The sequence below is a fragment of the Lactuca virosa genome, chromosome 8 (assembly GCF_052849685.1).
Source record: "Lactuca virosa cultivar CGN04683 chromosome 8, Lactuca_virosa_CGN04683_v6, whole genome shotgun sequence".
NCBI lineage: Eukaryota > Viridiplantae > Streptophyta > Magnoliopsida > Asterales > Asteraceae > Lactuca > Lactuca virosa.
In genome coordinates this window covers 313,874,168-313,888,532 of record NC_136433.1, presented here as the reverse complement: position 1 = coordinate 313,888,532, position 14,365 = coordinate 313,874,168, and the positions used below count along the sequence as shown (strand labels likewise).

Genomic DNA, 14,365 nt, shown 5'->3' with positions numbered 1-14,365 from the left:
GATAGAAATTTCGAGTTGTCACAAGGAGCAGCAAGTGCTCCGATCCGAGACGTATGCATGAGGATGACGATGATGACTCCAGTCTTAGATACCATCTGAGAGGCCCAAGCGCTGGCAATGTGTAACACCCGTATTTCAGATAATAATTTTCTACGTTTGTTTTACAGCATTAGTTATCAAATATTACATTTTGGTAGATCATGATATCATATCTATTGTATTTTAGGAATATCTCATATTCAAATTTTATATAAATTCGATATTTTATGGTAATTATATTTTATGTATTTAACAAAATGGATTTGTCATCTCAATGGAAATAATTCATATATGTGTATGTATAGTTAAGTTTTAAAATCGTACACATTTATATTGTTGAGGGGTAATATATGTAAAAGACTTAAGAAATGTAAATTGTCCAATTAATATATACACACGTAGTTGCATACGTGTTGATTGGATGCAAAATATCCAAAAATTTCTATTTGTTGTCAAACTTATAAATGATTGCTTAACACCTAAGATAAAATAAATAGTCGCCATAATACGTGTCATTAAATTGAGAAGTGAGTATATTTATAATTAATATGGATACAATACGTGTTAAGTTGAGAGATGGCTAGCCTCTTGTATGATTCATTAAATCTTATTCAAAGTTTTTAGTATAAATAGACATATTGCTCCCACATTCTATATCAAAAACAAATACTAGCTATTAGACAATATATAACATCAAAAGATCTTTTTCGTGAAATCGTAGAAGTTTTAAAGGTAATTTTTCCATATTAATCTTGTTATTTATATTTATATATAGAGATTAAAAAAAAGAATTATTATTATAGTTATAAATTCAAGGTCAAATTGACGTTATATTTTTGGTCGTATTGTTTTCATTCGTTTACAATTATTAGGCCAATGACCATCATATAGCTATAACTAAATTATTTTTCGTACAAAAGCCGTTTTTATATTAGACCAACAAGGTTATATAAAATAATTAACGAAACGTTATTATATAACTAAAATAACATTATTGGTTATATTATAGCTTATGATTATTAGGTTGGTAACCTTAAATACAATTTTTACCCATTTAGATCGAGGAATCAGATTGGAAACTATTGGAAAGTGAGACATACAGCCGTTGTTGGAGGTGAGTTATCTCAATATACTATGTATTACAATATATATTCATGTATGTTAGGATAGAGAGCTAGTAGAGTAAAAATATATTCTTTATGTGCTTTATGTTATTATACATGAGTTATTGGGTAGAGCCGAAAGTATAATCTCTATGTGCTTATTGTTACTGTACTTGAACTAGTATAATAGTGCTGAAAGTGTAATCTCTATGTGTTTAAATGTTATTATATTTAAGTTATTAATGTTAAGTTAGGGGTTGACGGTGGAACGACGACAGGTCGGGAGCCTATAGACTCGTGTGTTGACGACGAAATGGCAGGTAGGCCGTAAGTCTAGATACACATATTATTGGTGGATCGTCGAAAGGTCGTGAGCCAATTGGTGGATCGGCGAAAGGTTGTGAGCCATTGTTTGTATGCATGTATATGTATTGTGATATATGGTATCTTGGGAAACTCACTAAGCCTCGGCTTACAGTTGTTGAATAACTATTTTTCAGGTTGTTCTTCTGATCATGGAAAGGCTCCAGCGTGACTGTACTCGCATCTAAGAAATTAATAATGTTTTTAGACTTCCGCTAAAACTCTCTTTTATATTTAATAAATGTATGACAATTATCTTTTAATAAATATGGGCTTTTGGATTTGTGTTTTATATATATTTTAAAAATGAAAAATTTTGTGTTGAAAATCGGGACGTAACAAGTTGGTATCAGAGCCTTGGTTTGAGAGAATTGGATGAACATTCGTGTGATTCTAGACTCAAACTGAGGATCTGAATATCTTAACAAATCTTTTTAAGAAAAAGAACTTTATTCAAACAAAAAAGTGTGGTGCGTACAGTCAGTCGGAGCTCAGAAAGGAAAGTGATTCCCAAAATATTCGTATTTGTTATGGCTGTTGATATATGAGATGGTAGAAATGCATGCTAGTATGTAGGCTAGGGATCTTTTCAGGAATTGCTAGTTAGAATTGCCTGACACTTAAGATGTCTTATAGCCTAAGGATTTGCTTGTTAATTGCTACATAGAACGTATATTTATATTAAATAGTTATGTAACAAATACGATAAGTTGCATGCTCCCAGAATTAAATAGTTTTAGATTGCCTGATTTGGCGCTATTATGTAGCTCTTGTTTGAGTCCAACCGTTGTAGTGCCAGATTATTTAGTCGACGAACTGTTTGATTTTAGAGGCATGCAATCGTATTCATCAAATAATTAGTTAGTATTAGTAAAAGTTCTTCCTCGGCAAGTAGTAGGGTAAAAATGGAAGTAATCCTAGAACGATTGTCTAGGAAATTTAATATATGCTTAATAGGGCGTATATTCATGCGGTAGGGAATCGGTAAAAATGCAAAATCCTAATGGATTCTAACAAGATCTTTTGTATGTGCTCATTAATACACATGCATATATCTTTAGTGGTCATCATGTGTAGTGTTGGAAAGTGACTTGGAAACTTCGGGACAATTTTTGGGACAAGTATGAGTAGGTGCGAAAGGTAGTAGAGGCCTATACTACCAGAAGCACAAGACTCGCACTTGGATCAGAAAGAGTCGCAAAGTTACTAAGGCACTAGTAGATAGTGTATCTAACACTATAAAATTCCTTTGCGTTGTCATTACCTGTTGTACGGTGATGTTTAGAAGAGTGAATCTAAGTTCAGGCCCAAGTAGGGCGTAAAAGATTGAGTCCGAATAAAATAAATTTGCTTAAGAGAGTGGATTTTGAGAACCTTGTCCGACATAGAGCCAAATTTAATCACGAGAATTAAGAAGGAGATGATGATGGTGATCGACATAAGAATTGCAGCCTTCGTTATGTCATAGTAACTGGCGACTAGAGTTGCTACCTGTTATGGTGTGGTTGTATGTCGACCTCTCATAACCTAAGGAAGAAGGATCAAGCTTCTGACATAAGAAGAATAAGAGAGAAGGAAGGTGTCTTCCATACCAGGGTCTGTCTCGTAGAGACAAGAATTAAACTCATTACGTAACAAAAGGTTATTAAGTTATGATCGCTAATTCTGTTACTGTAGCTAAGATAGATACCATTTCATAAGACGAGTTAGGAAGGAACATGTGTGCTCATTGGAAGTTGAGTATATGACTCAAAAGTTGAGACTAAAGTTCCACCAAAGGATAAAGGAACATGTGCAGGTTCAGGCACATCAATCGAGAAATAGGTTCAGATCAATAGATTCTCGCTCGATAGATTAGGGAAGTGGCGTTCATTGTAGAGAGTATAAAAAGACACATGTGAGTGTTTTATGTACGTTTGCATCCAGGTGTTCCGAAAAACGGTTGATATGACCATTACGAGAGGGTCAGTAGGAAGACGACAAGTAGATTGGTCCAGACAACAGTAGGAGGGTATTAGATTCAGCAACCATCGTTGTTATTAGTATTTTGACTAAGTTATCCATATCCTCCTATACCATTAGTTATGCGTGTGAATCAGTGAGTTTCTTGACGATCTTGTGCTTGGAAAAGCTTTGAACTGTTTTGGTCCACGATACGAGGAGATCACTTACGGTGAATACAAGTAGTAATACTATGATGGAAATATCAAAGGTCATTGGATATGACAAACATGAGTTTCTTCAAAGACAAAAGGACATACATGTAGCATTTGAAGAGCTAGTTTGAATCGGTAATGAGCAGCAGTGGACGATGGGTCAAACCCAAGTGGGGGAGAATCGACCTCGGAAGCGAGAGTGCGAAAGGAAGTTCGAAATTTGGTTTCAATGATCAAAGTTTAGGAGAGTTATGACACAAATACATGGAAGTTATTTATTTCAGTTTAATTAGTACGGGTAAAAGAAGAAAGGAGTCTTCTACGAGAATACCCATAGGATTATGTGTTTCTCAAAGTGGTTATCGAGGAATGGTTGGATTTTCCTTTTAAGCGTTAGGTAGAGTCTAAGAGTTACCAAATCCCTAGGTTCAACTCAGATGTCCAAGAAAACCAAATAGGTTCCTGCGTTTAAGGATATAGGATTTATCCCTGCAGCATATGAGCCATTTGACTAGAAATTCATTAGGTTACATAGTTCACTATAAGGAGCGTCAAATACTTTCGTGTAGAAAAAGGATGGACCAATCAATACATATATCAGATTTAGAGAATTTGAGTTAAGCCACAGTAAGCATCTAGTAAACTTACATCTAGGATTGATGGTAGTAGAAGTGATGACAAAAGTAAGTTCGTTTTCTTTATGAATGACCATTTGAGGTGCGTATAAGTAAGACAAGAGAAGCCTAGGAACAGATCGTTTGAAAAGGGACGTTCCCATTAAAAGAGGTAGCAATACCTTCCAAAGTTTACTAATGTATCAATGGGTGAATCGAGTCATTGATCCATATGTGATCGGTTAATATTGAGATTATAGGTAGCAGTGAGGATAACTAAGGACCCCTATAATGGATTAGTAAGGTTCAGATACGACTGCTCGTTAACGTCTGTGTAAGCAGTTTTGGTTGCTGGAGATTCGGCCATGGAGACGCCTCACCAGTGCAAGCGTGATTGTAGTAGTAAAAAAAATCAACCTGTAAGCAACAAGAGGATCCAAGGGATCCTCTGGGACTTAGAATGGTAGTGAGGCGGCAGGATATCATCAGAAACTTGTTTAAGCTCTCCAATTTTTCATAGATGCAAAAGTTTGATTGACAATAAAGGACACCTAAGATCGAAAAAAGTTAGCGTAAGTTCCTAGGTACGTATGTTTAATTGAAAATCATGGTTGAGTGAGATTATGTATGCGTCTAGTGATGCAACAATGTTATTTTAGACTTCAGGGTATACAACATGTTTGGTTTAGTTATTCCTTTTATTGATAAATGAGTAAGATATTATAAGACTATAATCGCATCTATAAAATGTTTAGGTTAATATAAGGCTACAATTAGACTTTAGCATCCATGCTGCATAAGTTAAGGGTCTCAGATCGGTTGTAGCCTCAAGAGGCTAAGTAGCAAAGGCATGTTGTGATTCATATACCCAATGGGGGATGATGAAAACAATGATCTAGTATCGTAATACTAGTAGTTGGATTACGTCATAACTTATCCCGAATGCGTGTGTATGAGATTGATCGAACGTCAGTTATTTTCCAATGTAGGTAGAGTAGGTAGAGCCTTGCAAGAAGGATATTGGTGGTCTAGTGTTCGTTATGATTCAATAGATTGAAAGATGAGCAAGCCTTATAATGAGTCTGTCACCAATATTAGAGTATTGGTTCCAGAGTTTTCAAACCAGTTATAGCAGATTTGATTAAAATCCAGCATGTTGGAACAAATGGACTGGGTAAAGAGACCACTTGCAATCTAGGTTCGTGTGTGTTTTAAAAGGATACCATAGAAAGATGTTGTAAGACACACGCCATGTTGGTATATCATAAGCCTTTTATAGGGACATATTTCGAAAATAAGATTCAGTTAGGATGTCATATGTAAATTCACCTAATTACTCTTTTCTTAACAAGTCGATGTGTGTTCCTAGTCACGAAACGAATCAACATTTTACGTCTAAAGGCGATTTTCAGTCGTAGAGTATAAATACTAGAGGTCCAGATCAACGAGTTCCCGGTTCTGGAAGACTTCACAAAGAGTTTGAGAATACATTTAAGGTAGAAAAATGTGGTTCTACAACTTACTAAGCATAAAGGAACATAATCGATGGGGAGAACTGGCTAGAGCCCAAGTGATCATGTGAACCCCTATTAGGATAGCGTGTATGCATTATTTTATGGTACACTAAGATTAGGATTTCGGGGACGAAATCTTTGTAAGTGGAGGAGAGTTGTAACACCCGTAATGCAGATAATAATTTACTACGTTTGTTTTACAGCATTAGTTATCAAATATTACATTTTGGTAGATCATGATATCATATCTATTGTATTTTAGGAATATCTCATATTCAGATTTTATATAAATTCGGAATTTTATGGCAATTATATTTTATGTATTTAACAAAATGGATTTGTTATCTCAATGAAAATAATTCATATATATGTATGTATAGTTAGGTTTTAAAATCGTACACATTTATATTGTTGAGGGGTAATATATGTAAAAGACTTAAGAAATGTAAATTGTCCAATTAATATATACACACGTAGTTGCATACGTGTTGATTGGATGCAAAATATCCAAAAAAAATTATTTGTTGTCAAAATTATAAAGGATTGCTTAACACCCAAGATAAAATAAATAGTCACCATAATATGTGTCATTAAATTGAGAAGTGAGTATATTTATAATTAATATGGATACAATACGTGTTAAGTTGAGAGATGACTAACCTTTTGTATGATTCATTAAATCTTATTCAAAGTTTTTAGTATAAATAGGCATATTGCTCCCACCTTCTATATCAAAAACAAATACTAGCTATTAGACAATATATAACATCAAAAGATCTTTTTCGTGAAATCGTAGAAGTAGAAGTTTTAAAGGTAATTTTTCCATATTAATCCTTGTTATTTATATTTATAATTATCGATTATAAAAAAGAATGATTATTATAGTTATAAATTAAAGGTCAAATTGATGTTATATTTTTGGTCGTATTGTTTTCATTCGTTTACAATTATTAGGCCAAAGACCATCATATAGCTATAACTAAATTATTATTCGTACAAAAGCCGTTTTTATATTAGACCAACAAGGTTATATAAAATAATTAACGAGATGTTATTATATAACTAAAATATCATTATTAGTTATATTATAGCTTATGATTATTAGGTTGGTAACCTTAAATACAATTTTTACCCATTTAGATCGAGGAATCAGATTGGAAATTATTGGAAAGTGAGACATACAGCCGTTGTTGGAGGTGAGTTATCTCAATATACTATGTATTACAATATATATTCATGTATGTTAGGATAGAGAGCTAGTAGAGTAAAAATATATTCTTTATGTGCTTTATGTTATTATACATGAGTTATTGGGTAGAGCCGAAAGTATAATCTCTATGTGCTTATTGTTACTGTACTTGAACTAGTAGAATAGTGCTGAAAGTGCAATCTCTATGTGTTTAAATGTTATTATATTTAAGTTATTAAGGTTAAGTTAGGGGTTGACGGCGGAACGGCGACAGGTCGGGAGCCTATAGACCCGTGTGTTGACGACGAAATGGCAGGGAGGCCGTAAGTCTAGATACACATATTATTGGTGGATCGTCGAAAGGTCGTGAGCCAATTGGTGGATCGGCGAAATGTCGTGAGCCATTGTTTGTATGCATGTATATGTATTGTGATATATGATATCTTGGAAAACTCACTAAGCATTGGCTTACAGTTGTTGAATAACTATTTTTCAGGTTGTTCTTCTGATCATGGAAAGGCTCCAGCGTGACTGTACTCGCATCTAAGAAATTAATAATGTTTTTAGACTTCCGCTAAAACTCTCTTTTATATTTAATAAATGTATGACAATGATCTTTTAATAAATATGGGCTTTTGGATTTGTGTTTTATATATATTTTAAAAATGAAAAATTTTGTGTTGAAAAGCGGACGTAACACAATGAGACCAGGAACTGTAAGAGAGAGCGGGTTATTGGGCAGATTTCTGAGTTTTAGACTGATAGGGGTTTAGAATAGAATTACTTATTCGACTGTCTCTTCACCAATGAGTCGGGGGCTTATGACCTTCCGTGGGCGGATATGGGTGCCATATACGGGTGGAGCTCGACTTATTTTGATGGAGGACGCCCATAGGTCGAGATTCTCGATCCATCCTGGGGCCACCAAGATGTATTTGGACTTGAAAAAGGATTATTGGTGGCCCTGTATGAAGAGGGACGTGGCATGGGTAGTCGAGAGATGCTTGACTTGTCGTCAGGTCAAGGCAGAGCACCAGCGTCCCCATGGCCAGTTGCAGCCTTTGGAGATTCCCCTGTGGAAGTAGGAACAGATCTCCATGGATTTTATTACCAAGTTACCGAGGACTGCGCTAGGTTTCAATGCGATATGGATGATTGTAGATCGGTTGACAAAGAGTGCTCACTTTCTCGCTATAAGTGAGAGCTCTTCTGCGGAGAAATTGGTCGAGGTCTACGTTCGAGAGGTGGTGGCACGACATGGGGTGCCGCCATCGATAGTGTCAGATCGGGATGTGCGTTTTACTTCCAGGTTCTGGAAGAAATTTCATGAGGAGTTGGGTACCCAGTTGCATTTCAGCACAGCATACCACCCATAGACTAGGGATTAGATTTAGAACCGGAAAACCGGGCCATAGCCAGAATCGGACCGGAACCGTTAAAACCGGAACATGTAAAACTGGTCCGGGTCCTGGGTTTAAAGAATGGCTCTATCCGGGTTCCGGGTAATCCAGGTTTCGGGTCCTTCGGGTCCGGGTAAACTGGGTTTAAGAATCGGGATTGTGTTAGGAACCGGAACCGGTTTCTGTGAAAAGTTTAAAGAATGCATATCCCATTTGTTTGAAGTCAAATTGGCATGAGGTTTTTTCCAGAGTGTAGTTTATAATTTGTACATGATTTTAGACTATAATTTTGTCATTTTTTGGGTTTATATTCATTGACTTACAGTCTCTCAAAGTTGGGATATCAAAGCTGGAAATTTTATGTTTTTAAGCTTTTTTTGTATTCTATGATAGTTTTAAAACATGCATATCTAATTCGTTTGAAGTCGCAATACCATGCGTTTTTTTTCCAAAGTGTAGTATAGAGTTTGTACACGATTTTAGACTTTAATTTTGTCATTTTTGGTTTCATATTCATTGATTTATAGTCTCCCAAAGTCAGGATATCAAAGCTGTGAATTTTCTATTTTTCAGCTTTATTTTTTGTATTTTGTGAAATTTTAAAACATGCATATCTAATTCGTTTGAAGTCTAATTATCGTGAGGTTTTTTTTCAACGTGTAGTTTAGAGTTTGTACATGATTTTAGACTATAAGTTTGTCATTTTTGGTTTAATATTCAATGACTTACAGTCCCCCAAAGTTAGGATATCAAAGTTGAAAATTTTCAAAGTTCAACAACTAAGTAATTACCAAAAAAAATTGGTTTTCCCGGGTTTTCCGATTCTAGACCCACTTTATCCGGTTCTATCCAACCCACTTTATGTTTCCGGGTTTACCGATTCTAGACCCACTTTACCCGGTACCTTACCCGGAACCGAACCGGAACCGTTTCTTATATATCGGTCCGGTTTTCGATCCTACAAAATCTCGTTAACCGGTTCCCGGGTTTTCCGGGTCCGGATCTACTGGTCCAGGTTTGGACCCACTCGTATCCCTACCACAGACAGACGGGCAGAGCGAGCAGACGATTCAGACGCTCGAGGACATGCTACGCGCATGTGTTATGGATTTCGGTGTGAGTTGGGACACTTACTTGCCCTTGGCTGAGTTTTCATACAACAACAGCCATCACTCCAGTATCGGTATGCCTCCCTTTGAGGTTTTGTACGGGAGGAGGTGCCGGACTCCCATCTGTTGGGGAGAGGTCGGGTAGAGAGTGATGGGGAGCACTGAGATAGTGCTCAAGACGCAGAGCAAATCTAGTAGGTCAGATAGAGGTTACTGACGGCCCAGAGTCGTCAGAAGAGTTACGCAGACCGGCGACGCTCCAAGCTAGACTTCCAGGTCGGCGATTTTGTCCTCCTGAAGGTATCCCCATGGAAAGGGGTGATCTGATTCGGGAAGCAGGGCAAGTTGGGCCCTAGATACATTGGCCCATTCAGAGTGATTGCTCGAGTAGGTAAGGTAGCTTATCGGTTAGAGCTGACTGCAGAGTTGAGCCAGCTGAGGAAGTGTGTAGCCGACGAGACGGCAGTGGTCCCTTTAGAGGACATTCAGGTCGATGATCCTAAAATACATTGAGAAGCCATTGACGATTTTAGATAAGAATGTGAAGGTGTTGAGGAATAAAGAGGTGGCCTTGGTTCAGGTCCAGTGGCAGCATTGGAGGGTATCCGAGTGGACTTGGGAGCCGGATTCCGAGATGCGTGAGCAGTACCCATAATTGTTTCCGGAGGATGACTTCGAGGGCGAAATCTAATTCTAGTGGCGGAGAATTGTAACATCCCGACTCCCAGGTACAAATTTAAATTGTTTTATATTCATTTTGGCAGGACAACTCGACGAGTTGGAGGCCCCAACTCGTCGAGTAAAGATTGAGATAGCCGCGTGGTTTTTAGAGTCAACTCGACGAGTTGGAGGACCCAACTCGACGAGTAGGAGCTGAGCATAAAAACCCTAATTTTCAGGGTTTGCACCCTATTTAAAGGACCTTAAGTCCTTTACCCCGCCTCCCTCATCACCTTAACACCCTGAGAGAAACCCTAATCGAGCTATTATCATCTGTGAGAGAGAGAAGGGCTAAGAGTGTGTTTTGGGTGCATTCTTTGAAGGAGCTTGAGGAGCAAAAGGCTTGGAACGAGAAGGAGTCCTTGGATCCAACATTCTTTCAGTGTTAGCGGCCATTTGGAGGTAAAAAGCCACTAACTTGGTCACTTGTTTGTTAGATCTCTCTATTAGAGAGTTATGGCCATTTTTAGCATTTCTCGTGGGTCCTTATTGGCTTTGAGCTTACCTTGAAGCTAAGACTTCAGATTTGGGCATTATTAGGCCTTTTAGGCCTAAAGACTTGAGCTTTATCTAGTTTTGGCCAACTTCCATACCTTAAACCCTTTGTTGAGCTTTGGTTTGGCAAACTTAGCCCTAGATGCTATGCATGGACGTAAAGCTTGCAGCTTTACGTGGTATATCAGCCTTAGGAGGCTAGATCTAGAGTTTGGGGCCTGAGTCTTGCTTAAAGACGTCTGAATGAGAGAACGGCTTGAAGGAACTCGGCGAGTTGGTGAGCCAACTCGACGATTTGGTCAGGGTTTTCCCTGATAGTTTGGACGCGTTACAAACTTGGCGAGTTGGTGAGACGGCTCGGTGAGTTGGTGAGAAAACTCGGCGAGTTTAGTTGGATTTTCCCGAATTTTCTAAGGACAGAAGGAACTCGGCGAGTCGCATAGATGCACTCGACGAGTTTGGTCAACATGGACTGTTGACTTGAGGGTTGACTTTCGTTGACTTTTAGGGTTTGGTCAAGTTATGGACTTAGGAGACCATGGAGGGGTAAAATGGTCTTTCACCCTTTCTGAGAGTTAGTAAAGGGTTGTTATTATAAATTGTTAATTAGAAATGATTATGATATATGTAGGTGGAGTCTAGACCTACCGTTGAGTATGAGACACACTTGCTTACTTGCGAGGTGAGTCTTCTCACCATACTTACCTGAGTGGTAATACTGTGTGACCGGAGGGTCTTGCCTGAGTTATTGATTAGAGGGTCTTATGTGCTTATACCGAGTTATGTGATATATTATGCATTGTGTCTTTGTGATTTATTTTGTATATTCTTTTGTGCCACATTAAGTAAGGACCAGAGGGTCCAAACCGAGCTGTGAGACCGGAGGGTCCTCACTGAGATACAGGACTGGAGGTTCCAACCCGATCCGTGAGACCGGAGGGTCCTCACTGAGACACATGACCGGAGGGTCCTTATTGAGATATAGCCATGAGAGGCTAATTATTTGTGTGTGGTATTTTAGGGAACTCACTAAGCTTCGTGCTTATAGTGTTGTGTGAAATGTGTTTTAGGTACATCTCAGGATCGCGGGAGGGCGTCGGCATGATTGTACACACCAGTTAGAGATTATGTTTTGTGGATTCTGGGATATTGTCAAACATTTTTATTGACTTGTGTTTTGAACAACTTATAAACTTGGGTTTGAGAAATGTGAAACTGTTTTTGTGTGGTTTAAAAATGAAAATTTTATTTGAAAATTTAGAGTGTCACATTAAATCTCTTCCAATTAGGTTTTATTTCCTATATAACGAGATGAGGAAAAAGATTGCAAGTAGTTTGCTTGGGTCGATCCCCCATTACCAAACAACTAGTACAAAAACATGTTGATGGATTTTCACAACAATGGAATTCAAGTACACAATGATTTTGTGGAAGAATTTGTGGATTTTCACAACAATGACATTCAAGAGGTTCTTGTACAAGGTGAAGGTGAAAAATGGAAGGTTGGGTTTTTTTGTATTTGTTGGTGATTGTGTGGATTATGTTGAAGTAGTTTTAAGCTCTTGTAAAACTTTTGGCAATGTATGTAATTTGGATTACTTAAATGACAGTTGGATGTAAGTTGTATGTTGTGGAATGAAAAATGGTTTACTGGATACCTATTGTTTGAGCAATGTACAATTGTAAGTGGATGATGTGAGCAAATGAAGGATGTTTTTCAACATAACATAATGACCAAAATGGATGTAACTTATACATCAACAAAACATACCAAAATTAGCCAAAGTGTTAACAATGCAGCCATATTGTATATTGTTTACAAAAGAAAGGGCATATTAACAAACATACCACTTCTACCACCCCTTTTTCATCCTCTCCCACCTCTTGTGCATTTGGTTAATTATGGATTCAACCTTGGCCTTCCAATTTTCTTCTTAGGCTTTGGTGTAGGGTTGACTGAGGGATTCTTGCAAGATAATTTATTATGCCCCCTTTGCATACAATTTTGACATTGGACAGTTCCGCCCTTAGAGGAGACTTGGGAGAACCTGTCTTCATGCTCATAAACATGCCTTTTCCTTTTCATACAAGGCCTTCACGACATCCTTCTTTCAACATGTGGTAGTGGTTTGGAGTAATGTTGGTTTCCACATATTACTGCCATTAACAGGAAGGATGTTAGACTCATAAGTAGCTAAAAACAGGGGATCCTAGACAACTCCCAAAGTTTTCATGTACAATACATCCCCTCTAAGTTCACTCCATATGAGTGGAAGCCATTTCTCACTTCATAAGCATTCAAACCACTTGGATGAACATACCAACTTCTACAAACATAATAACATATTTAATTAGTATACATATTGATATCAATACCAAACTCATACATTTTCTTAATTTTATGATACTTACTTGATATCAAAACCAAACTTATCCATTTTCTTAGTAGGTCATGGACACACATCATTCACCCATTTACATGCATCTTGCTTCAAGTTAAAGAACCTTTCCATCATATATAGTATAATCTCCTCAAGCATGGCCAACAAAGGCTTCTTTCTGGCATCAAGTATGATGGCATTAAAACACTCTGCCATTCCATTTTCAACAGCCTCACAGTCCATTCCACCTTTAAAAAATGTCATGCACAAAGATTTAGGCTCCCTTGCTGTCACACCCCCAAACCAGAACGGCGGAAACGTTCGGGGGGCGGAGGACGTCATGTAAGTATCACAACACATGCAATATAGTAATCAAAGTACAAACAACCATTACATTAATAAGTATAAGTTTTACATAAGTGTTTAAACATTACATATTCAAACATCAAAGTAGATACAGTAGAAGACAAGAGTCCCAGTACGGTACTAGGTAGTCTTCTCAAAAGCTTCGGGAGTGTACCTGTCTACTGGATTCCTGAGAATACAAGTTATTTTGAAAGAGTAGATCAACATTTAAGCTGGTGAGTTCATAAGAATTTTAGTTCTATAAAGTATACTCTAAAGTTCTTGGAAAAGTTCGTTGATTCCTCTAGAAAATCCTATATTTCCTGATGTGATAAAATGATAACCTCAATAGTTCCCTCTGCAATTACTTAGTTTATACTAGTTATATATAACCTAATATAGAATGGACAGTTAAATAGGTGAATCTGCCCTAAGCCCACAACCAAACAAGGAACAGGAAGTAAGGCAGTAGTCACACATTTCACTGTTAATCGGATATTACTTATATATAACTCTGATGTATAAACTAAGGAATTATAGAATTAGCCACTAAAGGTCCTTTATGTTATACTAGTCTAAAGAGAGTGAATGAATAAGTTCCATCTGCTAAGTAGTTTTAAATCCCCATAAAACTGTTCTGATAAGTAGTTTTAGATCCCCATAAAACCGTTTCTGAATAGTAGTTTTAAATCCCCATAAAACCGTTTCGTTTTATTTATGGAAGGAGATTAATACAGTAGTATTTCTTAAAAATAAACTACCGATGAATAACTACCCTAATATTAACCTGGTTAATTAGGGTTTAAAATGTGATAAAGTTGTAACCATGCTGGACTAGAATGTACACAACGACCTTCTGGTGTCGAAACTGAATATGTGACATTTGTCACCTCATGGTTGGTCTGCCGGACTATAGCTAGCAGTCGGGATGTGGGAT

At 37.2% G+C, this 14,365-nt stretch overlaps 2 long non-coding RNA genes across 3 annotated transcripts; both read left to right on the top strand.

Moving 5' to 3' along the window:
* Positions 1–707: 707 nt before the first annotated feature.
* On the top strand, positions 708–1,763 carry LOC145134501 (uncharacterized). Of its 2 annotated transcripts, none has more exons than XR_013719181.1 (3): positions 708–771; positions 1,098–1,153; positions 1,421–1,763. It is a non-coding gene; the product is annotated as an uncharacterized LOC145134501 (long non-coding RNA). The 2 variants fall into 2 exon arrangements; XR_013719180.1 differs by having other exon boundaries at positions 1,393–1,763.
* Positions 1,764–6,518: 4,755 nt separating this feature from the next.
* Positions 6,519–7,620, top strand: LOC145134808 (uncharacterized). The gene is made up of 3 exons (XR_013719356.1): positions 6,519–6,602; positions 6,930–6,985; positions 7,253–7,620. It is a non-coding gene; the product is annotated as an uncharacterized LOC145134808 (long non-coding RNA).
* Positions 7,621–14,365: the final 6,745 nt, after the last annotated feature.